Here is a 14871-nt window from a genome sequence, read left to right as displayed (position 1 = left end):
GTATGCACATATGTAGCTATGTATAAATGGAGGTATATAAACACAATAGGAAGAAAATACATGCATATCTACATAAGTCCTACATCCACATTCTGGTGCGATGCGAATGACTTTGCCTAAACAAAGGCATGCAACCAACACGACCTGAATACCGCTGCCAATACTGCTGCTTGCCATTTTAGCTCGTCATGTTAAATGATTACAATGAATGACTCTATGTGGTATGTGCTCGAGCTAGCTTACCCTACCTACACCGTTTTATGTAAAGAAAACAGCGCTTAACAGCAGACATATGTACATACATACATACGACCGAAGCAAAAAAAAAAAATAAAAACTCGGCGGAAATCATAGTAAAAGAGGAAATAACGAAAGAAGCGAAGGTAAGGTGCCATATGCGGGAACAATAAAAATAGAAAAACTGAAACTGATAAAAGTGTATGTAATTAGATTTTATCGTACAGCTGTTAATGCCAACAGTCGCTGTTAATCTTAGACAGTAAGGGCTGCATTACAGCACGAGTCTGCTAATGTTTACAAATGCGGTTAACAGAATTTCATTATTTACAGTGAAGGTGTATTGGACGGTATGGTTACAAGTTTGCTGCTGCTGCTCTGCATAATGCTCAACAGTGCTCCCACATTTTGGGGCCGTTTTAACAGTAACTGCTATGAATGCTGTTGCTGCTAAGTTTGTACCTGTATGTACATATGTATGCATTTGTTTTTCCGCTGAACAGCATTCCAATGGATTAACAGCACCTACATATGGTTGTATGTCTGCCGCTGGATGCCGCGTGCCAACGCCACGGTCTACATACACATGTGTACATATGTATGTACACCACGCGCAGCTCCACTCGCGCGCCACTCAACTGCAACGCGGTAATGGCAGCCAACGTAGCTCTTTTTAGCAGCAGCCGAGCAATGGATTCGGTGGAAATCAAGTTTTAGTACGTGTTCCTCCGTGTTTGAAAACAGTTCGTTCGATAGCTGATGATAGTGTGGCGCGCGCGAGTGTGTGTGAAATTTTCATATCAGAAAAATTTACTAAATAGCCATTTATGGGCAATTTCAAATAAAGTGAGGTAAATTTAAAGTATGTATTTTTTTTGCTTAAATAAAAATTTGTAAAAAAAAGTTATTAAATATTTAAGCTATGTATTTGAAATGGCAGAGTTGAGCGTTTACCTTACGAGCTATGTATGTTTGTATGTGCATACATAAAATATGCATAAACACACATACATCTACATATACATATGTACATACATACATATTTACTAATAACTACTCATACATACAAAAATACAAGTTTTCAAGTGTCCGTTAAAGACGTATGTGCATGCATATGTATGCATTCATGTGTGCGTGCCGCTCGTGCAACAAGGCTTGAAGTGTTTGTTCGTGCATTATTGGCTAAGCGTGGAAAGCAATGAAATAATAAAAACGGAGTAAATGAAAACGCGTGCTGGCCAAATAAATGGCATGAAAATTGTTCATAAAACGTTCCAAAAGTGTAATGGAATAATAAAAAGTAACAAAAAAAAACGATCATAAAAATTAATAAATTTAAAACTCCTTTCATTCACTTACTACCTACCATAAATGCAATGTGCAGCATTGTGGCTGCCTCTTCTTCTTCTTCTTTTGCTTCTACCTCTGCAAACGGTCACGGCAACAAAGAATCGATTTGCCACAATTAGTTCGACTGTCGGTAACTACAGGCGTCCTACGTCCCACGTGTCGCCTTCCACCAACCGCACGCTCGCCATGCACCACCTTGGTACACCCCTTTTCGCCTGTAATATTTTCTAAACGCCTGCAGGCATGCTACCCCGCGTAGCAAATGTGTGCGTGTATATTTGTTTACTGCCCAGTTACAAACAATGGACTACAGTGCGTATTGCGCACTTGAATTCACGCGTATTTGTTAGTGTTATTATTGCTGGTGTTTTTGTTGTTCTTGCTGCTGGTGTGGAGAAGTTTTCCGTGCGTTTGTAGTAGTTTGTTATTTTTGTTGTGTTGTTGACCCAACGCTTGACCTAAAGGCATGCCAAATCGGAGCGGAGCGGGGCTGTGCGGAAGTACATATGTACGTACAAATATATGAACGAGTTTGGCAAATGAAAAATGCGAATGCGTGTGCGTGTGCGTGTGCGTGTCCTTGTTAATATGCTGTGAGCTATGAGAGCTTTAAAGCGAAAATTGTGGCATGGAATGGATTAAAGTGAAAGAAAATGTTAGAACAGAGAAACAGGTTTTCTGCTTTTCTCAAATATTTATGTATTAAAAACTCGTTTGAAAAAAACTCGACACAAAAACATTAAACAAATTGGTTTAAATTATGGAAAATAATTTCAAACAAGGCGTAATAATATAGCTACTATTTTAAAAAAGTAATAAATCTGTGCCTTCAATGGTTAAACTTGTGAAAATCCCGAACTTTATTAGAAATATGAAAACTTTACTAAGAAATTATTTTTCTTAAAATTACAATGCACTAGCTGTTCTAGATAAATTTGTACTAAGTATGGTTTTATAGCTGATTATGATAGTTAATCTACAGTACCAGGTTGACCGAGCTTCGCCCGGAGTGCATATCCTTTTTGAAATTCTCAAGGTTTGAATATCAAATATTGGTCATTTGTATACCTTTAAAAAATATTCTTGAAAAAAATGAATTTCGAGATCTATTAAGTAAGTTTTTTACTCAAAAAATTAAGTGGCAACCCCACTCCGAAATACGCTGGAATGAATAGTATATTTCTTGAGCGTATATATACTGTGAATACATACAAAAAATGCTGATTGAAATTAACAAAATAAAAAATTTTCATTACATAGAAGCGTGGCAACCCTGATCGAAAATATTTTCTGAACAAAGTCCTCAACAATACCTTTCATTTGATATACATATTGCGATGTTTCACAAAAATTGTGTAGAATCGAAAATAAGTGGCAACCTTACACTACTATCCTAAGGGATACCATTTTGTGCATAGGGAAAGCATTGTTTAAGAACCTTCTCTTGGTACCCATGAAGAGTAATATTTTACCTTTTTTTCTAAACAAACAATTAAATATATATGCAATTCAAAATAGGTGGCAACCCTATTAAAAATATTATTGAATTAGAGATCTTTAAAATACCTTCCATTTTATGCCCATATTATGATGATTTAAATAATTTGTAACTAATTTCGAGTAAGGTGGCAACCTTATACAAGTCTTCTTGGAGACAATGCCTATTCAGATAACCTTAAAATCCAAAATATTATCCTATTATTTCCGATATGATATGAGATATGAGTTATATTGGCAAGCTGTATTTTATTCAGTAGATGTCATTGCAAAAAGTGTCCGGACTTTAGCTATATAAGTGAGGAGTTATATCTACGTTATGAAAGGTTATATCTGATCCATCTTGATAATTTCTTCAGCAGATCTTTTATGATTGATAGCTCTGTAAATGAAGCAGTTTTAGGATCGTATGATTTTTGTTGTGAAGCTTTTATCAATTAAGCATAAGAAAGTCGAGTACAAAAGTTAAGGTCTTTAGATATTTAAGTGGAGACCGCAAGGTCTGGAATCAAGTCCACTTTCCGACTAACACTAACTAAAAAGTTTTTTTCTAATAGCGGTCGCCCCTCGGCAGGAATGGCAAACCTTATATCTGAATAATCAGTGGTATGGCTGATATGTATGTACAAGAGGGTTGTCCAAAAATACACTGGTAAATCAAATTTTTCGAATTTTCTCCTTTTTTTTGGAAATTGGTCAACCAAAAACGCAAAAAATGTAGAGACCTCCAATTATTTTAAAGTCAATCCAACCTGTGGTTTCTTTTTATAATAAATTTTTCCGATTTCGTCATTTGCGCTTCAAAGTATTCTTGTGGAATGCGTGCTCCGTACATAACAATTTGCAGAAATCTGTTGACCTTGATAACCATTTCAAATCATTTCCATTTTAAGCAACGTCCGAACGCGAATTTCCAGGGCAAACACCCCGCTATGAATTTCAATTTGAATTTCCACAATTTTATTCTTGTAAGTACAGCTTAAAATTTGCGTCATATCATAAACATTTTTTTAAATATAATTTTTTTGCGAATGAAAAAATTAAAAGAAATGTCAAACATAACATCTGCAACACTAGGATTTGCTCATATTTGATTTAGGGAAAATAAATTTTATTAAAAAAAATATTATGAAATAATAGTTAAAAAATATTTTCCATATGAAAATAAAACTCACATTAAAATTTAAAATATTCACAATGAAAATTAAAAAATTTCCAAAAGATTAGATTAAAAAAAATGTAGAACCAAATTCAATTTTTTTTTAATACTAAAAGTTATTATAAAAAACGACTTACTTAGAAAAGAAAAGAAAAAATAAGTTTTTAAAAATAAGAAAAAGTTTGAAAATGTGAATAGTAAAATTTACAAAAAATATAAGATTTATAAAAAAAAATTCAATTAAAACAGCTTTATATTTATAAACCAAAAAAATTTAAGTACCAACATATATACATTAGGATGGGTAAATTTGTAGTATGCTGTAGTATCGTAAATAAAAGCTTAAATTTTGCACAAAAACATGTTTCAAGGGGTTCTTGGTATCACAAATACATTCCTGTGCTTATCTTGTCTTTAAAACTTCCACCAGAGGGCACAACAGTGAAAATGTTCACATTTTCTTCGACATTTATTGTCGCAATTTGGCAAACTCCAAATTGATTTTAGATCCATGATTTCTTCGGCAAAGTTGCTATAAGCGCATAGTCAACAAAAATGGACCCGCCCTAATATAAATAAGTGCATACAATTATAAGCTAAAAATGACAGATCACTTTATAAAACGAGTAATTCTTAAGCAAAAAACTAAACCGAATTCAATTTTCATATAAAAATTCAAGAATATCGTTAATTTCATGATCACCACCTCTGAGGTAACGCCTTCTCTTTAAAAAAATAAACTTTGAAATCGGTTAACGTGGACCAAAGTTATGTGATAACAAACATAAAAAAAATTATCCGACGAATTAATAACCTCCTCCTTTTTTTGATGTTGATTGAAAATTAAATTCAACTAACTTTAAATTTACAAAACAAAAACAAAATTTTAGTATTGACATACAGAAAACTTCTAAATTTATAAAAAAAAAACAAAGATTTACAAAAATATTAACCCTTTCAATGGCTAGGCTAGAATAGCCAAGAAGAAAAACTTTGAGGAAATATTCCTTTCATTTAGGCTCTAACAAGAAAAAATACTTTTTTTGCAACTGCAGTTAAATGTCAAATATCTCTCTAAATAAGCCCTACGTCCTTTTGCAACTGTATTTCATAGTAGAAAGTGGATAAAAAAATGCGCTGCAAAACCTAAGTAAAAATAATTATTTAATATTTATATTGGAAATATAATGGACAAGTCCAATTAATGTGCTAAAACTAACAAAATAATTAAAATTAAGCAAAAATGTTTGGTTCAATTTTATTTAGCTTGAAACCGTTTTCAGTGAACATATTTTTAATTGTCATTAGGCCAAATAATAACAAAAACAAAGAATTATAAGTTACAAAAAAATTAAGATTTTCAAAAAAAAAGTAAAAACCGAAATCGAATCTCTGCTCGACACAAACCAGATCAGCTATGTTACATTCATACATCCTGTTAATGCAATCCATAATTGGCATAAATTACAAATATTCTTCAACACCGACTATTGACGTACTTCTGCGCGTATGCATGCGCTTATGTTAGTCATCAATTTTCTGCTCATTTGTAATACGAGCAGTTAACCTCGACCAGCTCCGCTCCTCGCTCAGCCCTTTATTTTGAGAGTGTATGAAAGAAATCATATACTAAATAGCTTGAGAAAAACTCCAGCACATAATAGCTATTCATTAATGTAAATATATACATACATATTGGCATACATCTGCTCGTATGTGCATGTGTATGTGTATGTGTGCAGCACAGCGTCAAGTAAATACGATTGCTGAATCTGCTAGTAAAGTGGTGAATTTGCAGTTAACAGCAAGGATTATGCCACCACAGGTTCCTGACTTATGCTAAAATGCAAGGATATGTTTCTTTTTTTTTTTGCTCTGTGAAAGTGCTTCGTGAAAAGCTAGCTGTAAAGCGCCTTAAAGTAGGCAATGCAATAATATAAGAAATTAAGGTTTACTTTATTTAAGTATTAAAAAAAATATTTTTTTTTTAGTAACTAGTAATTAGAATATTTTGAGATAGAATATTTTGATAGCACAAAGTATCGTAGCGAAAGGACAATACCGAAATATTTTTTATGAATTAGGCCATTACCATTTTACTGATTAAGAAACTTTTTGGTATATATTGTATTGTATGTAGGCTAATGAGAGTTAACTTCCGCCTTCAAATAATCATCAAACCAAACATTTAGATTAATCACAATAATAAAACATTAATGGTAAAAATAGTAAACAAGAGTACTCATGTACTACTTATGTCTGTATTTATATATAAAAAAAAATTATCTATATTAAGATTCGAAAATAAAAAAAAATGCTTGCTAGTTAGGTTTAATACAAATTTAGTAGTTGTTGTTATTGCTAATGCTCTAAATCTAGAACACATTCGTGGGGTGTATCTTTGCCAGGACAAGTCAAAGTTTAGTACGCCTTCCTGCTAGCACTACAAGGAAAAGGTGGCATAATAACCATTTAACCTATCCTATTTTGATTAACTAAATACGATTTCAATGTCTGCATATGTATGTATGTATGTAAGTACGCTTGTGGCGATGGCGGAAAGTTATTAAATGATTAAAAAAGTCATGCTTCTTAAAGCGTAACGAGGAAGGAAAAATATCATTAACGACAATTTCTGAATACGATTGGATATGGGTGTTTCAACGAATAGGTCCTGCTTGACCGAAAAAATTACGAGTATAAGGAAGTTTTCTTAATCTAAAAGAATTTTCTCAGTGAACAGGCATATGAAATTTATATGAAAGAACAAGAAGGGATACATAGTACCAAACTTTTAATAAAAATTGTTGCTCGTCATGTTTCTGAACCTCAATATCATCATCGAAATTCTCCAATGAAAACGATGAAAATTCTATATTTTTCAGAAGATCGAGGTGATCATATTTTATCTGATTGTCTTCCATAGGTCAAATTACTAAGTGGCTAAACTCAGAGCATACTAGATACTAAGAGCCTAGGGCAGACAAAGTTCTTAAGTTACTCGGCCAGTAGAAACGACATATGTACATGCAGTGGCTTACACAACCATTCACATAGACTATTTTCTTTAATATTCATTACGTTTTTCAATTTAAATATTTTTTAGTAATTTCTATAAAAAAAAAATAGTTCAAGCTTTAGCCAAAACCATATAAATCAGAGTTTCAAACTTTATAAAAACTTCAAATGGGTTTCAAAATAGCATAAATACTCAAAATATTTCTTAAGAATCGAATTTAAAAGCTCGACAGTTTTTTAATTTTTTTAAATGTTCCACAAAGATTGAAACTTGGATTTATGTGGTTTTCGCTACAGAATATACTATATTTTTATAAACAAATAATTAAAATTAAATTGTTATTCTGTCTAAAATATTTACTTGAAGTGCAGTCTCGTCTTCAAATGACATACAAATTTAAAGGGTTTTTGAACTTCGTTTGCAACTTAAAATTCACTCTAAGTGGATATCTTAACAGAATAACATTTCAAAAAATCAATCTCAACCGCAAGTTGGCATCAGTCTTCAAAAAGTTACGGACTGTTTTAAGCTCAATAGATAAGTCTACTTCTATTTTCTCCCCGAAATTCTCTGCCTATAGAAAGCTATATAAAGCTGCCTTTACATGGGTCAATTTATTTCGACTGGTAAATCGACTAGCCAAAATATTTAAATTTTACGAACGACAAAAATCGACTAGAAAATCGACCAGTGTAAAGGCAGCTTAAAAATTTTGTAGAGCATACCATGATAAAAATATAGTAAGGTAGAACCGCTGAGAGTCACTTTTAAAATTCTTGACGTTTCCAAACAATTTAATTTTTAAATTTACTCACAAACTCACACACACAAATTCATTTTCAATCTCAAGCAACAACAATTTCGAACAATTTCAACTTTTTGTTTTCACTTTTATATGATTTTAAAATGTTGGCAAACTTAAAAAAAAAGCATGGCCGCCAAATTGAGAGAACGGTTCTACCTTGCTATGTTTTTATCATGGAGCATACCAAGGCGAATACATATAAGGTGGTATCCATTGAACAAATACAACAATTACTCGTATTTTGTTTTTACTTTTAGCGGGCCATTGCCAAATTTCAGCTATTCTTCCCCGAATGAAAAAGGGCGACAGAAAATGCAAACACTCTCACGTTTTCACTCACTCACTAACGAAATTCAAAATTTTGACAATCAAACGCTACACACAGCTGATAAAACAACACCACCTTATATAAATTCGCCTTGGAGCATACTTTGTATGGAAGAAAATGCAAAACATCGTCAACAAAATAATTGTCAAAAATCAACGGTATTTTGTAGACGTTTCAAACTTGCACTTTATTGTACTTAAATTTTTCTAAAAAAATTATTCGCTTAATTTGTATAAAATTTGAATATAGGATTTAAATGGTTTTTAGCATATAATACAAATGCTATAGTTTTATAAAAAATTAATGAATATTAAACAAACAAAAGCGTCAAAAGCGTTGTCTATTCAAATGACAAGGAGTGTATTTATGTATGTGTTTACATGTGCGTTATGTATAGGTATGCAGCAGATGTAAAAATCTTCATACATATGCACTCCTTGAGTGCCAACATAAATGCCACATTTACCATCGCCCACTTCTTTCTATTGTAGGCGTTAAGAACGTACAAAGTCCCATTGCAAATAAGAACAAACCAGTTTAGCAGATAAGTAATGAAGACGCGAATCAAGGGTCAATGCACCATCATAGGCAATGGGGATGTACTTTTTCTATCTAAATATTTCTTTAATGGAAAGCAATAAGTCAAAATAGTAGCTAGTTGAATAGAAATAGTTTAAATTAAAATGGTTAACTTATAAAAATTGATGGCATATCATTGCATTTGATGTATGTATGTATGTACTTGTATATACATATGTACATAGACTTTTCAAGAAAAAATCTGTACATAACACTGCGAGCAAACAATCGCCACGCCAGCATTCAATCGCACAGAAATCCATAGTATTTAGTGAAGCGGAAACTTTCAGGATCTACTTGTTGTGAGATAAAAACGTCTAGAGACCACTTTTCAATAGATACACGCGATATCCCAAAATATATTTAAGTTATTTTTAATGATAATGGTACAGCAAATTCATACGTTTTTTCGAATTTTCGTCATCGCAACAAACAAAATAACTCATCAATTATAACCTTAAAGCCCATATAACAAACACCAAGTGGAGGCCGAGCCTTGACATTCAGCCTGCTTGACTGCCAAAAGCATTTATTTAATCGTCGTCGGCGGACTGCCTGACTGACTAACTGGTGGCTGCTTGGCATCTACAGTGTATTTGTTTAGGATGCGCAAGCTTCCTTGCCAAACCGGTCTCAAAGCAGGAAAAAGACGAAGAATTCGCGAGAATTTTAAACATAAATGAAAAAAATAGAGAGCAGCGAATAAAATAAGGCATAATAAAGTGCAGAATACCAGCAAAACTCAAAACAAAATATAGCAGTGCCTTTTAAGTTACTTCATGTGTACACTTGTGGGTGTATGCCGCAGCGTATGTTTGCTTAACAATAAAAATGCAAAAACAAAAAGAAACAAAGAGCAAATAAGCGATAAAACCAGCGCAAATAAACACAAACAGTGTACCTACTCAAAGCTGAAGCGTATAAGCGCAGCTCTGTGGCAGTTCAGCTGCAAGTGCATCAAAAGCGTGAATGTGCGGTTTGTACGAGTATGCATTCGTGTTTTTTTTTTTGTGTGCGTGTGCGTGTGCATGTATTTCTTCTTTTCAAACATTTTGATTTTTCATTTTTTATTGTCTTCATCTACTACTTTTCAGCCTCAACAAGAATTGCCACATTTGCCACATTTTTTCTCTTCCTTACTATGTATTTATGTATTGTATATTTTTTCTTTCACTCAACCTTTGAAACATTTGCTTTGAGGAAAAACCAGTTTCGCGGTTGGTTGCACACAGCTTCCAATCAGCCAACGAATGCCTGAATTGCAACTAACTTGGCTTGCATTGTTGCTGTTGCGGTGTTGGTCGCTTGCAACAGCACAGCTAAGCGCAAACAATAGCCACCACATACATACATGCCATAAAAACTCGTTTAGAGCCACATTCTTGTTTTGATTATTTTCTCGTCTCTTCACTTCTTTCGCGTATTCTTTTCATTTTTCACTCGATTTTGTGCGTTTACAAAACTGTATTTGGCCGCGAAAGCAGGAAAATTTGTTAACCAGTTTTTAGGCGAATCAAAGTCAGAAGCGAAAGAGCCAAATATTTCTTCTTTATAAAATAGTTTGTATTGATAATTTCAAAGTTAAGGAATATAGCAATAAATTCTAATGGAAATACTAGGTAATAGTGGTACAATTTTTTTATGCTTTTATTTCTCAATATATTATAATGCTCACCTAGGACTTGCTTTTACTGTTAAATTTTTTTAATATTTGTAAGGAATGCGATCCTCTCCTTTGGATAAAATGTTGCTGTTGCTGAAAAATAACCTTTCTAATGAACATTAGACCATTTGTGGGCCAATACCAGTTTGATATCGAAGCAAAAAAAATGTGTCTACTTGTTAAACAATAATAGGGGTATTTATGTACATAACGTGATAACAAATTCATAACTTTAACACGTTTATCGGCAGTTTGTAACGTTAAATGAATATCCCTGATAAAATAAATTATTATAAAATAAAACTTAACAGTTTGGAGTGAATGAACTCGTTTCACTTGAAAGATATAGCCTTAAATGAGGCCTTGAGTGCCAGAGTAGCCTAACTCACATTCAAAAAAATAAAAATTTTGACAGTTTAAAATATATTACTAGCCTCGAAGCGGTAATAGCAATCTAATATCAGAGTAGGTCCACTGAACCTTTCAGTAAAATACCGTATATATTACTTATAAGTGCTTAATTCTACTACTATAGCCGCTAGCTCCTCTGGCCGAATGTTGCAAGGAGCGGTGGGTTATGTACAAGGTAGCTTTATTAACCGACTTCAAAATGGGATGAGGTTATCAATTCGTCGGAATATTTATTTTTTATGTATGTTACCGCATAATTTTGAACCGATTTCGAATTTTTTTTTTGGAAAGGTGGTATCTCAAAGTTGGTCACATACTAATTGCCCTAAATTTGTATATGAGAATTGAAGTTGGTTGTGTTTTTTACTTAAAAATTACTTATTTTTCAAAAGCCTTTGCTGATATGTGTTCCGCATTGAAGACCCCCAAAAATGGTTGCGTGCAAGATTGCGCGCCGAAAAAGACAACCTCCTCACTCCAACTTACTTATGAAAAGTGCTGGTTTTGTTGTTGGTATTGTTTTAGGGACACTACTAAGCCCTACCTAAATCGGTTAGTCCACCAATCGTTGTCGTTACGCTGAACCAACGGTAGGCGCAGGAAAGGTACGTTTTCGACGAGGACGAACCAAAGAAAGAATGCTCTTAGCTGAGTGGATTTAAATGGACAGATGAAAAGGTGGCTGATGTCGTGGAACTAATATTCCCATGTCAGACATTTATTTATTGAAGTTATTCATAGGATGAAAGACTTTTAAGGGGATAAAGGACTCTCTGTGAATGCCGTTTATGGCTTGTTAATACGCCATCGGGTCCAGTGATTGAGTGACGTGAAGAACAAACGTTCTCAAAAAGAACAGAATGTAAAAGTATCGAAAACGTTTTCAAGAAAGATGAAATAAGAACAAACTCCTCGGGAACGTTCTGCTAGAGAACAAAACCAGAACAAAAGTTTTGAGAACTAAACGTTAAGAATGAGAGGGAAGTCTGCGTGTTGAGATGAAAAATCGTTTCAGAGAGAACCATGATTGTTAATTCTAAGATAGAGGAAATCTGGATCTATCAACTTCCAGATCGCGTATCATTAGGGTAAACTGTTCTTTTATGGAACAAGTTTTAATTTTCAGTGCAAGAAAGGTTCGTGTCATAAGTCTTTCGTTCACCTTATCGCATAATTATCTTTCAGTTCTTTTTTTTGTTCTCGCTTCCGTTCTTCGCGAATAGTTCAGATAAGATTTGTTCTCGTTTTGCTCTCTCTCCTTAGACTCTTCTTCCCATTTAGTTTCTTTGCCATAACGTTCTAGAGTCTTTTGGTCGCATTTTGTTCTCTTAGAAATGTTCCTGAAAGTATTGTTCGCATTTTGTACTCTTTGGGAACGTTCCACAGGGTTTTGCTCTAATATAACTCCCATTGAGAACGTTCTCAACTGTTCTTGTTCTCATTTTGGTTTTGGTTTTGGAGCATTCTTGGGAACAAAAATTCCGGAACGACATTTAGTTTGTATCATACCTTTTGTTCTCGTTCCCTGATACGAAGTACGCAAAATTTGTATCGCTAAAATTCTCCAAACGAAAAGCAGTGGGGCCTAAAAGTATACAACACGGAAGAGTAACATATTGAATGTGCAAACAGCCAAATCTGGCAGTATGGGGGTTCATGTAACTAGATATTGGGTGTTGTTAGGGGCGCCTGCTATTCTTTTGAAGATCTTTGGCAATCGAAATAAGCGATAGCAAATTTTAGAATCCGGTTGCTGGTGTCATATTGCAATCCAATGTTGCACATTTTTAGGCGCACCTCTTACTTATTTAGGCAATTTAAGCGATTTAGGTTTAGCTGGTGATTTCTATGCTCCTGTTGCTGATATGGAACACGTATAAATTTTCTCTTGGGTAATAAAAATGAACGAGTTTTGCTTATATGAATTATCAATTGAACTACATGGTGCAAATGATTTTCTCAACAGAAAAAGTACTAATATAACCGAAATATTTCATTTCGTTATTTTTTATGATAAATTTAATATAAGAACGCAAATAAAATTGCTCTCTCTTCTTTTTATTTTACAGTTTTGTTGACAAAAAACATTGCGGAAATACAAATATTGTACGGAAAATTCTTATTTTTAAATAATCGCTAAAGAAATGCATGCATGAAAATTCCGTTATTTTAGCTTAAAAATGCGGTGAGACATTGTAGCAGACATAAAAAAAAACAACAACAAACAACACGAAATAAAACGTAAGTTATAAGCGTGGCTGCACTGCATGCAATGCGCCATTTAAAGTAAACAAAATAAGAAAAACAGCGCCTAAAAATATGCAAAGCAAACAAATATAAATACATACATGCATACAGTATAAGCAGTAAAAATTCAACTAAAGTCAAACGACGAACAAATATCAAGGCATAAAAACTAAAAAAGTAAACAAACACCAACTCTTGCTGCCATTTAATGACAAACAACAACTGCATTCAACAATGAAAACAGCGAAGCATTTTGCCAGAAAACAACTACATACATAGGCGTACATTTAACATTCGTATAGCAACCAGCAGCAAAAATTAAAGCACGCAAATAATGTCTATGCAATCAAATATATAAATGTAAGTAAATTTGCATGCAGTCAAAAAATACGCCGCCAGCGTCAGCAACTAAAAAAAATAACGCAGCAGTGAGAGAGAAAAAATTGCTATAAAAAATAGCAGCTCGCACAACAGCAACAAGCAACAAAGTACTAGTGCCGTCAGTCACTTTGTCTACTGTCGCCATAACCACATATACATACATACTTACATATCTACACACACACACACACACACCGGAGCTTAAATCGGCTACTGTTCGCTTGCGCACAATTGAAGCTCGTCCATTAAAGGGGAAAGCAGTTTTTATGGTAAGTTTCACAGGCTTTTTATAACTCTTTTGAATTTATTTTATTTTATTTTTATACCTTTCATGAGCATGAAATGGTATTATAACTTTGGTCCGATGTTTGTAAGTACCAGAACAAAAAGAGATAGACCCATTAAAATGTATACTTATATGATCAGAACGTCGAGCTGAGTTGATTTAACCATGTCCGTCTGTCCGTCTGTCCGTCTGTCTGTCTGTTTGTATGCAATCTAGTCTCTCAGTTTTCGAGATATCCGGATCAAATTTGGTAGGTGGGTGTATTTTTATAATGTATTAATCATTTGTCGGAACCGGAAGAATCGGATCACTATAACATATAGCTCCCATACAACTGATTGTTCAGATATGAGATTTTTCGTTATAACTTCTCCATTTATGCAGCTACGAACATGAAATTTTGCAGTACTTGCACCCATTATCAACAGAATACTTACAGTGAAAATTACAAAGATCGGGTCACTATAACCTATAGCTCCCATACAACTGATTGTTCAGATATAAAATTTTGCGTTATAACTCCTCCATTTATATAGCTAGGAACATGAAATTCCGCACTGTTTTCAATAATTATCAACAGAAAACTTACAGTGAAAATTAAAAAGATCGGGTAACTATAACCTATAGCTCCCATACAACGGATTGTTCAGATATAAAATTTTGCGTTATAACTCCTCCATTTATATAGCTAGGAACATGAAATTCCGCACTGTTTTCAATAATTATCAACAGAAAACTTACAGTGAAAATTAAAAAGATCGGGTAACTATAACCTATAGCTCCCATACAACTGATTGTTCAGATATGAGATTTTTCGTTATAATTCATCCATTTATGTAGCTAGGACCATGAAATTTCGCGCTGTTTTCACTCATTATCAACAGAAGACTTACAGTGAAAATAACAAAG

The 14871-nt window shown here is 33.5% G+C and overlaps 1 long non-coding RNA gene across 1 annotated transcript; it reads left to right on the top strand.

The window, feature by feature from the left end:
• Positions 1–971: 971 nt before the first annotated feature.
• Positions 972–13344, top strand: LOC108374521 (uncharacterized). The gene is made up of 2 exons (XR_001849056.1): positions 972–1088; positions 13118–13344. It is a non-coding gene; the product is annotated as an uncharacterized LOC108374521 (long non-coding RNA).
• The last annotated feature ends 1527 nt before the right edge of the window (positions 13345–14871 follow it).

This window comes from Rhagoletis zephyria, unplaced genomic scaffold (assembly GCF_001687245.7).
Source record: "Rhagoletis zephyria isolate East Lansing unplaced genomic scaffold, Rhagoletis_zephyria_1.1 Rzeph_scaffold_07791, whole genome shotgun sequence".
Taxonomy (NCBI): domain Eukaryota; kingdom Metazoa; phylum Arthropoda; class Insecta; order Diptera; family Tephritidae; genus Rhagoletis; species Rhagoletis zephyria.
The sequence above is the reverse complement of the archived record's forward strand: the minus strand, read 5'-3'. Positions and strand labels throughout refer to the sequence as shown.